This window comes from Oxyura jamaicensis, chromosome Z, assembly GCF_011077185.1.
Source record: "Oxyura jamaicensis isolate SHBP4307 breed ruddy duck chromosome Z, BPBGC_Ojam_1.0, whole genome shotgun sequence".
NCBI classification, from domain to species: Eukaryota; Metazoa; Chordata; class Aves; order Anseriformes; family Anatidae; genus Oxyura; species Oxyura jamaicensis.
In genome coordinates this window covers 15209070-15215327 of record NC_048926.1, presented here as the reverse complement: position 1 = coordinate 15215327, position 6258 = coordinate 15209070, and the positions used below count along the sequence as shown (strand labels likewise).

General features: G+C 39.9%; 1 non-coding gene across 1 annotated transcript; it reads left to right on the top strand.

Annotated features, from left to right (window-relative positions):
• The first annotated feature begins 5576 nt into the window (after window positions 1-5576).
• On the top strand, window positions 5577-5658 carry TRNAS-AGA. The gene has a single exon. It is a non-coding gene; the product is annotated as a tRNA-Ser (tRNA).
• The last annotated feature ends 600 nt before the right edge of the window (window positions 5659-6258 follow it).

The window sequence follows — 6258 nt, the reverse complement described above, 5'->3', positions numbered from 1 at the left end:
TGCTCACTATGCCATTTTCAATAATTTACCGGCGGTCCTTGCTAACCAGGGAGGTCCCAGTTGACTAAAGGTCGGTGAATGAGATGCCCTTCTACAAAGAAGAGCAGGAAGGAGGAGCTGGAGAATTACAGACCTGTCAGTCTGACTTTAGTGCTTGGTAAGGTTATGGAGCAGATTGTCCTGGGTGCAATCACACAGCACGAACAGGACAACCAGGTGGTGAGGCCCAGTCAGTGTGGGTTTATGAAAGGCAAGTCCTGCTTTGCTGACCTGATCCCCTTCTATGGTAAGAGAACATACTTAGTGGATGATGGAAAGTCTGTGGCTGTTGTTTACTTGGCCTTTAGCAAGGTATTTCATGGTGTTTCTCACAGCACTCTCCTGGAGAAATTGACTGCTCGTGGCTTGGATGGATGTACTGTTTGCTGGGTAAAAATCTGGCTGGGTGGTGGGCCAAAAGGATTGTAGTGAATGGATAAATCTGTTTGACAGCACAGCCAGTGTTCATTGAGGGCTCAGTGTGGGGGCCAGTTTTGTTAAGTATTTTTATCAGTGATCTTGATGAGGTGATCAAGTGCATTCTTGGTAATTTTATAGACAACACCAAGTTAGGCAGGAGTGCTGACTTGCTTGAAGGTAGGAAGGCCCTGCAAAGGGACCTGTATGGGCTGGATTTATGAGCCATATCCAATTGCATGACATTCAACAAGGCTAAATGCCCAGTGCTGCACTTGGGGTACAACAACCCCATGCAGCAGTATAGGCTTGGGGGAAGAGTGGCTGGAAAGCTGCCCAGCAGAAAAGGATCCGGGGGTGTTGGTCGATATCCAGCTGAACATGAGCCAGCAGTGTGCTCAGGTGGCCAAGAAAGCAAAAGGCATCCTGTCCTGCATCGGAAATAGTGTGGCCAGCAAGACTAGGGAAGTCATTGTCCCCCTGTATGCGACACTGGTGAGACCACATCTCCAGTTTTGAGCCTCTAACCACAGGAAGGACACTGAATTGCTGGAATGCATTCTGAGAAGAGCAATGAAGCTGGTGAAGGGATGTAGAAAACAAGACAATTGGAGTGGCTGGGGGAACTGAGGCTATTTAGTCTGGAGAAAAGGATGCTGAGGAGAGACCTCATGGCTCTCTACAGCTACCTTAAAGGAGGCTATAGCAAGGTGGGTGTCAGTCCTTTTCCTCAGATGACAAGTTATAGGGTGTGAAGAAACAATCTCAAGTTGTGTCAGGCTTAGATGTCAGTAAGGATTTCTTCATGGTAAGGGTGGTTAGGCATTGGAATACACTGCCCAAGGGGGTGGTTGAGTCATCATCCCTGGAGATATTTCGGAGATGTGTGGATGTGGCACTACGGGACAAGGTTAGAACTTGGTAGGTCAGATTGATAGCTGGACTAGATGATCTTGAAGGTCGTTTCCAACCTAAATGATTCTCTGTTTCTATGATTCTATGTTACCATCAGTCATGCATATTTGCTACCTAAGTCCTGGGATGGGACTTATTAGGAAAGAAAAAAAGATTATGTATGCGACCTTATCTTTCCTCATAATTGGAGACATCAAATAACATAAAAGGCCACTTAGTTTCAGTGTGTTTTGGTGCTATTATTTTGTTCAGAAGCAGATAAAATAAGGTACTATGTTCTTCCACAAAGTATTTTTTTCTCTGTACTTGTGTCTTTTCATTTGGCAACAGATGGCCTAATCCTTCCTTTATAACTTCATTTAAAAATAATGGTAATGCATGAAATAATAAAAAAAAAAAAGGAAGGTAAACACTAGGTGAACTGGAAATGAAATCTCCTAAGATGTATGTCATTCTGTGCCTCTATAAAAACCCGTGTTTTTGTAGCCTCCAGAAGGAGTCATTAGGATCAGATATAAAATCACGCAATCTTTTTTATTAGTGGTACCGCATGCCTGACTTTAAATGGCTTTAGTCTGCCTTCTGTAATAACTTTTAAGTGATTGTGACCGTGGATGGAAATCCAGCTCACTGTATCATGCTGTCTGCAAATCTTAGTCTGGAATAGCCTGTGTTTGTCTGCAGCATAACTTTTAATAAAATATTTAGCCATATGGTATTGAAGATAGACAACATGTTCCAGCACTTTGCTGCATAGACAGACTGGTACGTGCTGTTTCCAAGGGGAAAAAAGCCCCTCACATGTCATTAGAGCCTAAGAGACTTTTACAGCCATTTAGCTTGTCAGAACAATATTTTTGTTTTAAAAGTCTCAACCATCACCCAAGTAGGACTGAAAACATTAATTTGTAGCACAGCTTACTTGTTCTTTGTCTGACACAGATGCTCATTTATGCTGATTCTGTTTAAATTCCCTCAAATACATAACTACATAACAAAACCCAAAGACAAAGGACATACCAAGACTAAGTAACTTAATTATATTAATACAAAATTTTAATTGCTGCTACAGGGAAGAAAATGTCTATCTGTACAGAGGTTCAAATTCTTTTGACCTGAGTGTAGCTTAAATGTTGTTCTTCAGTAATCAAATGTTCTTCATTAGTGCGTCAATATCATCAGCTTTGAGCCAGTTTCTGATAGAACATAATCAGCAGAAACACATTTTTTAATGAATATTTTTTTATATAACTTGAAGTCACTAAAAATTGCTTATTTTTTTTTTTTTTTTTTTTTCTCCAAAGATCTTCACTTTATGTATTACTGTTTATTTTTTATACTGCAGCCATGTCAGCATTCCAACCGTGCCAAAATGCCAAAGCTCTCTCCTGCAAGCTGCTGTGCAAGCTTAGAAAAAGACAGTCTTTGCTTGGAAGCATTTAACAGATAGATATTCCATCCAGTTTGAATAGGATATGACAAAGAAGACTGATGAACGTTAGGGTTGAACAGCAACAGAGAACAGCAAGAGAGAAAGAAGGACGAATTCAAGAAAAATAATTGTATTTTTTTCCACTGAAATCCTAACCTAGTCTGCAAGATTGATCTTTCTGTTGACATACCTATGGGTCAAACTGTTATAATTTTAAGCACATTCATAGAAATTATATTATTTTATAATTTATTTGTGATTCTAGGTCTCTAAAAAAGTAACACTGAACTTCTCCTGACCTAATTTTCTTTTACTCTTAAAAAAATCAGGGTAGTAGTGAGTGTTTGAACCACCTGGATGTGTTTGTATAGGTCAGATTGGCAAGGAGAATAGTTTCCTAAATACATCTAAAACACCATTTTCCAAGATGATTAAATCTGGTCTAATTGATCCTATCCAAATGAGTCCAATTAGAGAGTGTTTTTCTTGTTCTAGCTTGTTTTGTTTCCCCCCAACACCTTCCCACCCCTCCTCGCCTCCCCCAACTATTAGCCTTTCTTCTGTTGAAATTAAACAGTGGAGGAAGTCTTGTGAAAAAAGATTGCTTGTGTTTGAAGCATCATTTACTACACGGTGGAAGTAGGAAGACAACATGTATTGACACCTATGCATCTGTTTTGTTGTATTTGTGTTTGTGACAGTGCTCGACTATCAATACCAGGCTAAAAGCATTCATTGTGCATCTGAACAGTCATTTAATACTCACTGAAATAAATTAAGAACATTGTTGTAATTGATTGATTGGTGGAGATCAACTAATTAATAGCAATCATACTCCAGAAAGAAATTGCAAAGTTATTTACACTATAGAAGCAACAGACTTTGTATCCCTAGAGCTTTTCATAAAATACATCACTCTTTGGCTGGCCTGATGTTGGAATCTAACTACTACGACAAATTGTATGAACTACACTTAAGCAAAATTTTGCATTTTTAAATTCTCTGTGTTTACAAATCTAATTGCAGTTCACACAGATGCTTCTCCAGAGTTGGACATTCTTCCATTAAAATCCCTTGTCTATGGCTCAGGAAATTTCACTTGGAAGTTTTCATGGCATTTTCAAGGCACTAGCAAATCTTTCTGAAATAAATAAATAAATAAATAAATAAATAAATAAATAAATAAAAGAAAAAAAAAAAGGTGGGAGGAGCCATGAAAGAATTCAAACACATAGGCAAAATCTTAACTTAAGGATTCCACACTGCTAGGCTACAGAGAGAGGGCAGAGTGCTGACAATGATCTTAACTCTGGGTAACAAACCTGTGGTTTGTTGTTGGGTTGGACCCACTTATTTAGTAGCACAGTTTTGCTAGGAATCATGTTGGTAACTTTCCAGGCTTGTGCCTCACTCTTCCAAGGAAAGTACATTTAGCTGGCTCACAGAATTAGTTCCTGAAGAAGTTTTCCATTCAGAAGGGCAAGGCTGCTATTTCCTTTGTTTGTAATTCAAGATTGTAGCACTGTATGTGCTACAGGGATAGCTGCTGTGAAATAGATCAGGAAATTTAATTTCTTTCTTAGTATGGGAAAGTGACCCAACACTGTATGATTCTGTACTTAATACCTTTCTGGTATAATACCATAAGGCTTCATATGCAATACAAGTGAAAGAATATGCAAAATATATGCTCTGTTAATTTTACTACTGAAAAAAAAAGTGTGAGGAATCAGTTACCTGGCATGCATAGGCCTCAGGTGTCTCTTAGTGAACAGATTTTATTTTCTTGAGCTCAGAAGCAGAACAAAGATGGTAGTGGAACCGTCATTTATAGCATCTGTGACTGGAGGCTAAAGAAAGTTGTCAGCTCTTCAACTTCACTTTTACTCCCACTCCCTAAGGATAAGCTTCTGCAGACTTCTTTCCTTCCAGTCGGGAGGAGGGGAGTTCATCTGTGTTCTCTCACAATTTGAAACATGCTGTGGAAGGATTCTCTGGATTCTCTATTTCAGGAAGCTGGTATACAATTAATCTGCTAAATTTCATGTATTAGGGTAAAGAAACACATATTATGAAAAAGAAATACTGAAGCCTGTAGGAAAAAAAAAAAAAGTAAAAAAATGTGTCAGTTTACCAGATGCATTGATTTTTATAGTTGCATCTGCTTTTCATTTCAACTACAGACTATAGTTGTCATCCACACCACTCCTACAGCTCCACCTATAACTAATTACCCTGTGCGTTGCTGACCCTTTTGGCTGCTTCTCTGTTGGACGTGATTCTTAAGCACCACTGTTATTGTGTTTCTTCCCTTCCATCTGTTTCTGAACTTTCTCTAGTACCTTTTCTAGCAGCCCTGATTAGAGAAGGTGAGGAAATGTTTACTCAATACAGTTATGCCAGAATTCTTTTACAAATCATGGAAATGGATTTGGGCTACTTTTGGGGTGGGAGCTGAATGTTGAGCACAAGGAACTTGGAATGAACAGAGGTGAGTGGCAGAGTAAGACCAGAGTTCAGCAGGCAGAACTACAGAACTTAGGTACATCAGAAAGCATGACCGGGAGCCTGTTGGTGGAGGAAACACTCAGAGCTTAGATCTGAGTCCAGAGGGGTGTGGGATGAGATCATGAGGTGAGGAGGAAACAAATTAGGTGAGGCGTCTAGTATAAGAATAAGCACCTAGGAACAAGGATGGTAAAATTCCCAGTGTAGGTGGGACAAAACAGGTAAGATGAGCCTTGAGTAGTTGACACTAAGGAGTAAATCATGTGTAGTCGTGGCTGAGTGGTTAAGGCGATGGACTAGAAATCCATTGGGGTTTCCCCACGCAGGTTCAAATCCTGCTGACTATGGCTGAGGCTAAAGAGGCTCTGTGCAGTTTTAAGGATCACAGGAAGTTTGTCACCAATATGAGAAATAACTTCACAGCGCAGATAACAGAGCTCTGGAACAGGCTGCCCATGGAGGTTGTTGAGTCTCCTTATCTGGAGACATTCAAGGCCCATCTGGATGCCTACCTGGGCAACTTGCTCAGGGGAATCCGCTTTGGCAGGGGGGTTGGACCTGATGATCTCTTTAGGTCCCTTCTGACCCCTACAATTCTGTGATTCTGTAATACTTGGATCTTGCTTCTGTTTGGCCTAAGGGCAAGGTTTCTATAGTAGTTACAGCACTGGCTATGTGTCCAATTAATGATTAGTCAGAAATCAGAATTTGTACAATGAAATTAGATTTTAGCAGAGGGAACTCCAGCGTAAGAATACATCCAGTGTTCTCTCCTCAAACTCAATTGGCTATAAAAGCTGGTAATTACCAATTCCTCCATCTTGGTGAACTAGGATGTTCTGAATTACAGCTGGAAAATGTATAATATAATATTAATCTTCTGTGGCTTTGACCACCTCTCCTCCCCACCAAAATCTGCATTGCTTCTTTAATGAAACAAACAAACA